The sequence below is a fragment of the Cryptomeria japonica genome, unplaced genomic scaffold (assembly GCF_030272615.1).
Source record: "Cryptomeria japonica unplaced genomic scaffold, Sugi_1.0 HiC_scaffold_88, whole genome shotgun sequence".
Taxonomy (NCBI): Eukaryota; Viridiplantae; Streptophyta; class Pinopsida; order Cupressales; family Cupressaceae; genus Cryptomeria; species Cryptomeria japonica.
Genome location: NW_026728910.1, coordinates 207501 through 220825, shown reverse-complemented (window position 1 = coordinate 220825; position 13325 = coordinate 207501). Strand labels below are relative to the sequence as shown.

The following is a 13325-nucleotide window of genomic DNA, read 5'->3' as shown; positions in this document are numbered from 1 at the left end:
AAATCTCGTTTTTTTTTTGCCTTTTATGGAAATTAGTGAAGGCATCGCATCAAAGGTGCGCACCTCGCTGCCCACCTTGGTGTGCTCCGAGGTGCCCACCACGGTGCGCAACGCCGGTGCGAACCCGGGAGCGCCCCGATGTGTGCTCCAAGGTGCGGCGTGCACGAAGTCGGACCCCGGTTTGCCCCGGGTGCGCACCTCGCGTGCACCTTGGTGCGCACACCTTGGCTGGGTTGCGCGGCCTGGTGGGCACCATGGTGCGCACCAAGGAGCGCTCCGAAGTGTGCTCCAAGGTGCGGCGTGCACGAAGTCGGAGCCCGGTTTGCCCCGGGTACGCACCTCGCGTGCACCTTCGCCGGGGTGGGCACCTCGGCTGGGTTGCGCGCCCTGGTGCGCACCAAGGAGCGCTCCGAAGTGTGCTCCAAGGTGCGGCGTGCACGAAGTCGGAGCCCGGTTTGCCCCGGGTGCGCACCTTCGCCGCGGTGCGCACCATGGCGTGCACGAAGTCGGAGCCCGGTTTGCCCCGGGTGCGCACCTCGCGTGCACCTTCGGCGGGGTTGCGCGCCCTGGTGGGCACCATGGTGCGCACCAAGGAGCGCTCCGAAGTGTGCTCCAAGGTGCGGCGTGCACGAAGTCGGAGCCCGGTTTGCCCCGGGTGCGCACCTCGCGTGCACCTTCGGCGGGGTTGCGCGCCCTGGTGGGCACCATGGTGCGCACCAAGGAGCGCTCCGAAGTGTGCTCCAAGGTGCGGCGTGCACGAAGTCGGAGCCCGGTTTGCCCCGGGTGCGCACCTCGCGTGCACCTTCGCCGCGGTGGGCACCATGGCGTGCACGAAGTCGGAGCCCGGTTTGCCCCGGGTGCGCACCTCGCGTGCACCTTCGCCGGGGTGGGCACCTCGGCTGGGTTGCGCGCCCTGGTGCGCACCAAGGAGCGCTCCGAAGTGTGCTCCAAGGTGCGGCGTGCACGAAGTCGGAGCCCGGTTTGCCCCGGGTGCGCACCTCGCGTGCACCTTCGCCAGGGTGGGCACCTCGGTGTGCTCCGAGGTGCGAACCCGAGAGCGCTCCGAGGTGCCCACGAAGTCGAAAGTCGGGTTAATTGCATTGTTTTCCCCGGGTGCGCTCCGAGGTGCGCAACATCGGCGCGCACCAAGGAGGGCTCCGAAGTGTGCTCCAAGGTGCGCACGATGGCGTGCACCTCTGGTGCGCACGATTCGGAGCTCGGTTTGACCGGGGTGCGCACACCTTGGCTGGGTTGCGCACCTTTTGTGCGCTCCAAGGTGCGCACGAAGTCGGAGCTCGGTTTGCCCCGGGTGCGCACCTTCGCCAGGGTGCGCACCTTGATGCGCACGCCTTGGCTGGGCTGCGCACCTTGGTGGGCGCCATGGTGCGCACCTTTCGTGCGCTCCAAGGTGCGCACGAAGTCGGAGCTCGGTTTGCCCCGGGTGCGCACCTTGGTGGGCGCCATGGTGCACTCCGAGGTGCCCAAGATTGGTGCGCACCAAGGAGCGCTCCGAAGTGCGCTCCAAGGTGCGCGCGAAGTCGAAAGTTGGGTTAATTGTCCGGTTTGCCTCGGGTGCGCACCTTGCGTGCACCTTCGCCAGGGTGGGCGCCTTGGTGCGCACACCTTGGCTGGGCTGCGCACACCTTGGCACCCGCGTTTCCTTCATTTTAAATTTTTTTTTTTTACAATCTCTCAAGTGGGAAATTCTATAATCTCAACTTTTTTTGCCTTTTCAGGAAACTTTTGAATGGAGCGCATCATTGGTGCGCTCCGAAGTGTGCTCCAAAGCTCTCTCCAGCTGCGTGCACCTGCCCCGGCCGCGCACCCGGCCCCGCCCAGCTTCGCTCACCTGTCCCGGGCGTCTGGTGCGGAACCTTAGAGTAAGAAACATCACCGTGCACCTTGGCCAACGTGCGCGACTCGACCGAGCGCGCACTGGCCGAGGTGCACACCGATTTCACCTGGGTGCGCGCGCAGCACCTCGGGCGCACCGGGGTGCGCGCACAACGCCCGGGTTGCACCGTGGCCTGTGTGCTCGGGGCGCCTCGGGTGCGCGCTCGGTGTCGCCCCCGCGCGCGCGGTAGTGCGGGCAGCGCACCCCGGCCCGGCCCGGCCCCGACGAGAACGCAAACGGGCAAAAGGTTTATTCAAATAGCATTGCGACGCCCGGCGAAAAACTAAAAAAGGGTGCAACACCGGGACTTCCCGGGAGGTCACCCATCCCAGTACTACTCCGGCCCAAGCGCGCTTAACTGCGGAGTTCTGATGGGATCCGGTGCACTAACGCTGGTATGATCGCACCCGTTATGAGCTTGTCGCAGTGTGTACTTAGCAAACCGCGACCCACGTGCGAATCCACCCCGGCCACCCACCCCCGTCGAGGTGCACACCCTCCCTCGCGAAGTGCGCCCCGTTCGCCAAGTGTGAGCCCTGCCCGGGTGCGCGCACCTTGCTAGGGCGTCGGGTGTGCACCCGGCCCGGCCTACGTGCGTGCACCTGGAGGGGGCGTCGTGTGCGTGCAGTGTCCCGTCTGCAACGCGGTGCCCACACACCACCTCGGGCGCAACGACCTGCGCTCACATGTGGGCCGAGTGCACCTTGGTGCATGTTCGGGGCGCCTCGGGTGCACGCTCGATCTTGCCCCGGTGCACCAAGGCGCTCGGTTTGCCCCGGGTGCGCACTTGGTGCAAGGTGGGCACCCAAAATAGGGATCAAGCACCAAAACACAAGTTTCGGGATGCAAAATGGGACCCAAGGACCACAAATGCGTTCCAAGACCCATGATGGGTCCACGAGAACAAAAATGTGTTCCGAGACTTAATAAACAAATATTGGGTTTTAGGAGAAGAAACATGCTCTGATGCCCAAAACGAGAATCGACCCCGAAAAGGCCACAGGCCAAAAGTGGGATGCGAGACAAAAAAAAATGGGACCCGAGGACCAAAATTGGGTTCCCAGGTCGAAGACAGGGCAACCGGACAAGAAACGACCTCTAAGGCTCGAAATGAGTCCCGGCGACTAAAACTTGACAAGAAGCACCCATCAGGCACCCAACTCGACACCCATGGGATGCCGACCCACCCGGGCTTCCACCTAGCACACCTTGGCACCCACCCACCCTCGCACCCAACCTCGCACCCAACTTAGCACCTTTGAACCCACATTGGCACTCACCCTGACCCTGGCACCTTGGAACCCACATTGGCACTCACCTTGACCCTGGCACCCACCTTTGCACTCACCTTGGGACCCACCCTGGCTCCCACCTCGGCACCCACCCAGACACCCACCTTGGTTCCTTGGCACCCACCTTGGATCCTTGGCACCCACCCCGACACCCACCTTGGCACGCAACTTGGCTACTTGCCACCCACCTTGGCTCCTTGACGCCCACCCCGACAACCACCCCGTGACCTACCCTGGCTAGGGTTGGTGCACACCCACCCTGGTGCCCACCTTGGCACCCACCCTATGACCCACCTTGGCACGCACCTTAGTACCCACCCCGTTACCCACCCTAGGACCCACCCCGTGACCCACCTTGGCCAGGGTGGGTGCACCCACCCTGGTGCCCACCTTGGCACCCACCCATCCTAGCACCCAGCCTGTGACCGGGCTTGGAACCCAACCTTGCACCCGCACCCGTCTTGGCCAGTGTGGGTGCGCACCCATCCTGGCACCCACGTTGTGACACACCCTTTAACCCACGCACCCTAGCACCCACGTTGGCACCCACCTTGGAACCCAACCTAGCAACTTGGCACCCACCCCGTGACCCACCTTGGCATCCACCATAGCAGTCGCCGACTTGGCACCCACCTCGGCACCCACCTTGACACTTGTGGACCCACCTTGCCACTCACCCTAGCATCGACCCATCCTAGCACCCACCCTGGCACCTTTGCACCCTAGCACTCACCCATCCTAGCACCTAACCTGTGACCCACCTTGACACTCACCCTCGCACCCACCTTGGAACCCAACCTAGCACCCACCCACCCTGACACCAACCCTAGCACCTACCCACCCTTGCACCCACCCTGTGACCCATCTTGGCACCCACCCATCCTACCACTCAACCTATCACCCACCTTCTCACCCACCTTGGCATCCACCTTAGCACCCACCCACACTGGCACCTTGGCACCCACCTCGGGCAAGGTGGGTGCACACCCACCCTGGCACCCAATTTAGAACCCACCGAGCATGTTACCCACCTTGGCACCCACATTGCAGCCCACCCTAGTACCCACCCTATGACCCACATTGGCATCCACACCCTAGCACCCAGGCACCTCGACACCCGCCTTGACACCCACCCTAGCACTGAACCTGTGACCCACCTTGGAACTCACCCTAGAACCCACCCACCCTGTGAACCACCTTGGCATCCACCTTAGCACCCACCCACCTTGGCACCCACTCTAGCACTCACCCATCCTAACACCCAACTTGTTACCCACCTTGGCACCCGCCCTCGCGTCCACCTTGAAACCCACCCTAGCACCCACTCACGCAGGAGCCCACCTTGGCACCCAACCTAACACCCACGCATCCTGGCACCCAACTTGTGACCCACCTTGGAACCCACCCTAGTACCCACCTTTGAACCCACTATATCACCAACCCACCTTGGCACCCACCCTATGACCCTCTTTGGAATCCACCCTAGCACGCACCCACCCTGGCACCCACCATGGAGCGCACCCTAGCACCCACCCACCTCGGCACGCACCTCAACACCCACCTTGGTGTGCGCACTGCGCCAACCTCTCAAAGACCCTATGTGGTGCGCTCCAAAGTGTACACCTTTGGTGCGCTCCAAGGTGCGCACCTTTGGTGCACACCGAGGTGCACACCAAAGTGTGCACCGAGGTGAGCACCAAAGTGCACTCCAGGGTGCACACCAAGGCGTGCACCTTTGGTGCGGTCAATGCAAACGAATTCGGAAGTTGGGGTCGATGTCCTAATCGCTGCTGCAGACTACACGTATGAGAATCGGACAAATAGCTTTATATAGGGGAGGTGTTGCGTTTGATGGGTCGACTCCCCTGGTTGTGTGCACTGCACCAACTTCAAAGACCCTGTCTTGTTTAAGAAGTCAAAAGTTGGGGTGGATGTCCTAATCATTGCTGCAGTCTACGCATGTATGAGAATCAGACAAATAGCTTATATAGGGGAGGTGTTGCATTCGGTGGGTTGACTCCCCTGGTTGTGCGCACTGCGCCAACCTCAAAGACCCCGCATAGCAGAAGAAGTCGGAAGTCGGATTTTGGTGAGCACCAAGGCGTGCACCTTTGGTGCGGTCAACGCAGACGAATTCAGAAGTTGGGGTGGATGTCCTAATCGTTGTTGCAGGCTACACATGTATGAGAATCAGACAAATAGCTTATATAGGGGAGGTGTTGGGTTTGATGGGTCAACTCCCTTGGTTGTGTGCATTACGCCAACCTCAAAGACCTTGTTTTCGTTAAGAAGTCAAAAGTTGGGGTCAATGTCCTAATGGCTCCTGCAGGCTACACATGTATGAGAATCGGACAAATAGCTTATATAGGGGAGGTGTTGGGTTTGATGGGTCGACTCCCCTGGTTGTGCGCATTACGTCAACCTCAAAGACCTTGTTTTCGTTAAGAAGTCAAAAGTTGGGGTCGATGTCCTAATTGCTCCTGTAGACTACACATGTATGAGAATCAGACAAATAGCTTATATAGGGGAGGTGTTGGGTTTGATGGGTTGACTCCCCTAGTTGTTCGCATTACACCAACCTCAAAGACCTTGTTTTCGTTTAGAAGCCGAAAGTTGGGGTCGATGTCCTAATTGCTCCTGCAGGCTACGCATGTATGAGAATCAGACAAATAGCTTATATAGGGGAGGTGTTGGGTTTGATGGGTCGACTCCCCTGGTTGTGCGCATTGCGCCAACCTCAAAGACCCTGCATTGCGGATGAAGTCGAAAGTCAGAGTTTGGTGTGCTACAAGGTGTGGTCGAAGGTGCTCACCTAGGTGTGCACCTTTGGAGCACAGGAAAAGTGCCCTCCAAAAGTGCGCACCTTTGGAGTGCACAAAAGTGCCCTCCAAAAGTGCGCACCTTTGGAGCGCAGAAAAGTGCCCTCCAAAAAGTGCCCTCCAAAAGTGCGCACCTTTGGAGCGCAGAAAAGTGCCCTCCAAAAAGTGCCCTCCAAAAGTGCGCACCTTTGGAGCGCAGAAAAGTGCCCTCCAAAAAGTGCCCTCCAAAAGTGCGCACCTTTGGAGCGCAGAAAAGTGCCCTCCAAAAAGTGCCCTCCAAAAGTGCGCACCTTTGGAGCGCAGAAAAGTGCCCTCCAAAAAGTGCCCTCCAAAAGTGCGCACCTTTGGAGCGCAGAAAAGTGCCCTCCAAAAAGTGCCCTCCAAAAGTGCGCACCTTTGGAGCGCAGAAAAGTGCCCTCCAAAAAGTGCCCTCCAAAAGTGCGCACCTTTGGAGCGCAGAAAAGTGCCCTCCAAAAAGTGCCCTCCAAAAGTGCGCACCTTTGGAGCGCAGAAAAGTGCCCTCCAAAAAGTGCCCTCCAAAAGTGCGCACCTTTGGAGCGCAGAAAAGTGCCCTCCAAAAAGTGCCCTCCAAAAGTGCGCACCTTTGGAGCGCAGAAAAGTGCCCTCCAAAAAGTGCCCTCCAAAAGTGCGCACCTTTGGAGCGCAGAAAAGTGCCCTCCAAAAGTGCGCACCTTTGGAGCGCACAAAAGTGCCCTCCAAAAGTGCGCACTTTTGGTGCGCACCAAGGCGCTGGTTCGGTCGTTGCAGGCGAGTTCGGAAGTTGGGGTCGATGTCCTGAGCGGAGGTGCAAACTACACAGGTGTCGGAATCGGACAAATAGCTTATATAGGGGAGGTGTATGCTTCGATGGGTCGACTCCCCAGGTTGAGCGCACCGCGCCAACCTCAAAGACCCTACGGTATGGATGAAGTCGGAAGTTGGGTCCGATGACCGATTCGATTAGTAGGTATGCTCATGAGGTCGGAATTTGGGTCCGATGACCTGCCATGTGCAGGAAGGCGAATGTTGACACTGTGCGTTGCAAGGTGCACACCAAGGCGCTGGTGCGGTCTTTTTAGTCGAGTTCGGAAGTTGGGGTCGATGTCCTGATCGGAGGTGCAAGCTACACAGGTGTGGGAATCGGACAAATAGCTTATATAGGGGAGGTGTATGCTTCGTTGGGTCGACTCCCCGGGTTGAGCGCACCGCGCCAACCTCAAAGACCCTACGGTATGGATGAAGTCGGAAGTTGGGTCCGATGACCGATTCGATATGTAGGCATACTCGCGAGGTCGGAATTTGGGTCCGATGACCTGCCACGTGCAGGAAGGCGAATGTTGGCACTGTGCGTTGCAAGGTGCGCACCAAGGCGCTGGTTCGGTCGTTGGAGGCGAGTTCGGAAGTTGGGGTCGATGTCTTGATCGGAGGTGCAAACTACACAGGTGTGGGAATCGGACAAATAGCTTATATAGGGGAGGTGTATGCTTCGTTGGGTCGACTCCCCGGGTTGAGCGCACCGCGCCAACCTCAAAGACCCTACGGTATGGATGAAGTCGGAAGTTGGGTCCGATGACCGATTCGATATGTAGGCATACTCGCGAGGTCGGAATTTGGGTCCGATGACCTGCCATGTGCAGGAAGGCGAATGTTGGGACTGTGCGTCGCAAGGTGCGCACCAAGGCGCTGGTGCCGTCGTTGCAGTCGAGTTCGGAAGTTGGGGTCGATGTCCTGGTCAGAGGTGCAAACTACACAGGTGTGGGAATCGGACAAATAGCTTATATAGGGGAGGTGTATGCTTCGATGGGTCGACTCCCTGGGTTGAGCGCACCGCGCCAACCTCAAAGACCCTACAGTATGGATGAAGTCGGAAGTTGGGTCCGATGACCGATTCGATACGTAGGCATATTGGCGAGGTCTGAATTTGTGTCCGATGACCTGCCATGCGCAGGAAGGCGGAATTTGGGTCCGATGACCGAGTTGATGGCGTGCCATGCGCAGAAAGGCGGAATTTGGGTCCGATGACCGAGTTGATGTTGATGGCCCGCCATGCACAGGAAGGCGGAATTTGGGTCCGATGACCGATTTGAAGGCGTGCCATACGCAAAAAGGCGGAGTTTGGGTCCGATGACCGAGTTGATATTGATGGCCCGCCATGCGCAGGAAGGCGGAATTTGGGTCCGATGACCTGACATACGCATGGAGTCCGACTCGGGGGCCGATGTTCGATTCGATGACTTGCATTGTGGGTAAAGTCGGAAGTTGTGGTCTTTGACCCGATTCGATGACCAGACTTCGGCTGCTTGAGAATCGGACAAATAACTTATATAGGGGAGGTAGTGTTCTCGAGCATCCTCCCCCCGTGCCCGTTTATGTCGATTGATGCTGGTGCTCGACTGGTTGGAGCGCTCGGATGCAAAAATCTTGCACCAGGATTTATCGATTGTGATGGACACGGCAAGTCTCCTGATTGCTATGCAGGAGCTCATCGTGAATCTCTATGCGGCCTTGGTATGGACTCGACCTGCGGAATGGTTCGGCAATGGTAGTCGCTCCAACACGTCCTTGCAATGGCCACAGAGGTGATTCGACTAGAGCTCCAGTCTAGCTTTTGGGTTGCTTGGCGGACTGGTATAGCCGCGATCGAGTTCCGGCCATGAACGTTTTAGATAGCTCTTGGGCTTTCTGGGACGGAAGTCGGAAGTTTGGGCTGTTGTCCGATTTGATGACCATTCTTCGGATGTGTGAGAATCGGACAAATAACTTATATAGGGGACTGTGTTGTCTCACGCAGCCCCCTCCGTGCCCCTCTATCTCGACCGATGTTGGTGCTTGAAAGGGTTGGGATCGCTCGGATTTATAAACGTGCACCACCATTTGTCGAGTGTGAGGGACGCGGCAGGTCTCCTAAATGCTATGCGGGCGCTCTCTGAGAATCTCTATCCGGCCTCGACACAGACTAGTCTTGCTGAATGGTTTGGCACTGGTAGTCGATCCAACACGTCGTTGTTGTGGCCGCCTAGGCGATTCGATTCGAGCCCCCGTCTAGCTTTTGGGTTGCTTGGCGGATTTTGCCCTATCCGCAAGTGAGCTCGGTCCCTAAACGTTCGAGAAACCCGATTGCTATGCGCCGACTCTCTTTCTTGCGAGCCTCCATCTAGCTTTTGGGTCTCTACGGAACGGAAGTCGGAATCTGGGACCGTTGTTTGATTCGACGAGGCAGACTACGGTTGTGCGAGAATCGGACAAATAACTTATATAGGGGAGGTGTTGACTGGAGCATTCTCCCCCGTGCCCCTCTAACTCGACCAATGCTGGCGCTCGAACGGTGGTAGCGCTCGGATTTTCATTGAGCGCCAGCATTGGTCGATTTAGAGGGGCATGCGAGATTCCCGAATGCTATGCGAGGGCTCTAACGGAAATGTCTATTGGTTTCGGTATGGATGCAATTGCGAGTGGTTCGGCAAAGGTAGTCGTTCCGATGCGTCCATGTCGTGGCCAAATCGATAATTCGATTTGAGCCCTCGTATAGCATTTGGGTCTCTCGATGTGATTCCGCATTCCAGTCCCTTTGGGCACTGCTTGAGCCGCATCCCAGGGGGTTCCCTTCCCAATAATCTGCCTCGCAACCCGATTGCTATGCGGTGAGGCTCCTCGGCCGCCTCGGAACTATCTGTGTATCAGACGCATCGCGGGATAAGGGGTTGGCAACGGTAGTCGCCCCAAGCGCGTCCGATGCTTGGACCATTCCGAGGCGGCCCTGAAGCCTCTTCCGTCTAGCCGTTGGGTCCTTCTCGCCGCATCCCTCGCCTCGCACCCCGATTGCTATGCGGTGAGGCTCCTCGGCCGCCTCGGAACTATCTGTGTATCGGACGCGTCGCGGGATAAGGGGTTGTCACTGGTAGTCGCCCCAAGCGCGTCCGATGCTTGGACCATTCCGAGGCGGCCCTGAAGCCTCTTCCGTCTAGCCGTTGGGTCCTTCTCGCCGCATCCCTCGCCTCGCACCCCGATTGCTATGCGGTGAGGCTCCTCGGCCGCCTCGGAACTATCTGTGTATCGGACGCGTCGCGGGATAAGGGGTTGTCATTGGTAGTCGCCCCAAGCGCGTCCGATGCTTGGACCATTCCGAGGCGGCCCTGAAGCCTCTTCCGTCTAGCCGTTGGGTCCTTCTCGCCGCATCCCTCGCCTCGCACCCCGATTGCTATGCGGTGAGGCTCCTCGGCCGCCTCGGAACTATCTGTGTATCGGACGCGTCGCGGGATAAGGGGTTGTCACTGGTAGTCGCCCCAAGCGCGTCCGATGCTTGGACCATTCCGAGGCGGCCCTGAAGCCTCTTCCGTCTAGCCGTTGGGTCCTTCTCGCCGCATCCCTCGCCTCGCACCCCGATTGCTATGCGGTGAGGCTCCTCGGCCGCCTCGGAACTATCTGTGTATCGGACGCGTCGCGGGATAAGGGGTTGTCACTGGTAGTCGCCCCAAGCGCGTTCGATGCTTGGACCATTCCGAGGCGGCCCTGAAGCCTCTTCCGTCTAGCCGTTGGGTCCTTCTCGCCGCATCCCTCGCCTCGCACCCCGATTGCTATGCGGTGAGGCTCCTCGGCCGCCTTGGAACTATCTGTGTATCGGACGCGTCGCGGGATAAGGGGTTGTCACTGGTAGTCGCCCCAAGCGCGTCCGATGCTTGGACCATTCCGAGGCGGACCCGAAGCCTCTTCCGTCTAGCCGTTGGGTCCTTCTCGCCGCATCCTTCGCCTCGCACCCCGATTGCTATGCGGTGAGGCTCCTCGGCCGCCTCGGAACTATCTGTGTATCGGACGCGTCGCGGGATAAGGGGTTGTCACTGGTAGTCGCCCCAAGCGCGTCCGATGCTTGGACCATTCCGAGGCGGACCCGAAGCCTCTTCCGTCTAGCCGTTGGGTCCTTCTCGCCGCATCCCTCGCCTCGCACCCCGATTGCTATGCGGTGAGGCTCCTCGGCCGCCTTGGAACTATCTGTGTATCGGACGCGTCGCGGGATAAGGGGTTGTCACTGGTAGTCGCCCCAAGCGCGTCCGATGCTTGGACCATTCCGAGGCGGACCCGAAGCCTCTTCCGTCTAGCCGTTGGGTCCTTCTCGCCGCATCCCTCGCCTCGCACCCCGATTGCTATGCGGTGAGGCTCCTCGGCCGCCTTGGAACTATCTGTGTATCGGACGCGTCGCGGGATAAGGGGTTGTCACTGGTAGTCGCCCCAAGCGCGTCCGATGCTTGGACCATTCCGAGGCGGACCCGAAGCCTCTTCCGTCTAGCCGTTGGGTCCTTCTCGCCGCATCCCTCACCTCGCACCCCGATTGCTATGCGGTGAGGCTCCTCGGCCGCCTTGGAACTATCTGTGTATCGGACGCGTCGCGGGATAAGGGGTTGTCACTGGTAGTCGCCCCAAGCGCGTCCGATGCTTGGACCATTCCGAGGCGGCCCCGAAGCCTCTTCCGTGTAGCCGTTGGGTCGTTCTCGCCGCATCCCTCGCCTCGCACCCCGATTGCTATGCGGTGAGGCTCCTCGGCCGCCTTGGAACTATCTGTGTATCGGACGCGTCGTGGGATAAGGGGTTGTCACTGGTAGTCGCCCCAAGCGCGTCCGATGCTTGGACCATTCCGAGGCGGCCCCGAAGCCTCTTCCGTGTAGCCGTTGGGTCCTTCTCGCCGCATCCCTCGCCTCGCACCCCGATTGCTATGCGGTGAGGCTCCTCGGCCGCCTTGGAACTATCTGTGTATCGGACGCGTCGCGGGATAAGGGGTTGTCACTGGTAGTCGCCCCAAGCGCGTCCGATGCTTGGACCATTCCGAGGCGGACCTGAAGCCTCTTCCCTCTAGCCGTTGGGGCTTTCTCGCCGCATCCCTCGCCTCGCACCCTGATTGCTATGCTGTGAGGCTCCTCGGCCGCCTTGGAACTATCTGTGTATCGGACGCATCGCGGGATAAGGGGTTGGCAGTGGTAGTCGCCCCAAGCGCATCCGATGCTTGGACCATTCCGAGGCGGCCCTGCAGCCTCTTCCGTCTAGCCGTTGGGGCCATCTCGCCGCATCCCCCACCTCGCACCACGATTGCTATGCGGTGAGGCTCCTTGGCCGCCTCGGAACTATCTGTGTATCGGACGCATCGCGGGATAAGGGGTTGTCACTGGTAGTCGCCCCAAGCGCGTCCGATGCTTGGACTATTCCGAGGCGGCCCTGCAGCCTCTTCCGTCTAGCCGTTGGGGCCATCTCGCTGCATCCCCCACCTCCTCGGCCGCCTCGGAACTATCTGTGTATCGGACGCATCGCGGGATAAGGGGTTGGCAGTGGTAGTCGCCCCAAGCGCGTCCGATGCTTGGACTATTCCGAGGCAGCCCTGCAGCCTCTTCCGTCTAGCCTTTGGGGCCATCTCGCCGCATCCCTCGCCTCGCACCCCGATTGCTATGCGGTGAGGCTCCTCGGCCGCCTGGGAACTATCTTCGTATCGGACGCATCGCGGGATAAGGGGTTGTCACTGGTAGTCGCCCCAAGCGCGTCCGATGCTTGGACTATTCCGAGGCGGCCCTGTGGCCTCTTCCGTCTAGCCGTTGGGGCCATCTCGCCGCATCCCCCACCTCGCACCCCGATTGCTATGCGGTGAGGCTCTTCGGCCGCCTTGGAACTATCTTCGTATCGGACGCATCGCGGGATAAGGGGTTGTCACTGGTAGTGGCCCCAAGCGCGTCCGATGCTTGGACTATTCCGAGGCGGCCCTGCAGCCTCTTCCGTCTAGCCGTTGGGGCCATCTCGCCGCATCCCCCACCTCGCACCCCGATTGCTATGCGGTGAGGCTCCTCGGCCGCCTTGGAACTATCTTCGTATCGGACGCATCGCGGGATAAGGGGTTGTCACTGGTAGTCGCCCCAAGCGCGTCCGATGCTTGGACTATTCCGACGCGGCCCTGTGGCCTCTTCCGTCTAGCCGTTGGGGCCATCTCGCCGCATCCCCCACCTCGCACCCCGATTGCTATGCGGTGAGGCTCCTCGGCCGCCTTGGAACCATCTTCGTATCGGACGCATCGCGGGATAGGGGGCTGTCACTGGTAGTCGCCCCAAGCGTGTCCGATGCTTGGACCATTCCTAGGCGGCCCTGAAGCCTCTTCCGTCTAGCCGTTGGGGCCTTCCCGCCCCATCCCTCGCCTCGCACCCCCGATTGCTATGCGGTGAGGCTCCTCGGCCGCCTTGGAACCATCTGTGTATCGGACGCATCGCGGGATAAGGGGTTGGCACTGGCAGTCGCCCCAAGCGCGTCCGATGCTTGGACCATTCCGAGGTGGCCCTGAAGCCTCTTCCGTCT

General features: G+C 59.7%; 1 non-coding gene across 1 annotated transcript; it reads right to left on the bottom strand.

Annotated features, from left to right (window-relative positions):
* Positions 1-2184: 2184 nt before the first annotated feature.
* On the bottom strand, positions 2185-2303 carry LOC131864531 (5S ribosomal RNA). The gene has a single exon (XR_009363298.1). It is a non-coding gene; the product is annotated as a 5S ribosomal RNA (ribosomal RNA).
* Between the last annotated feature and the right edge of the window lie 11022 nt (positions 2304-13325).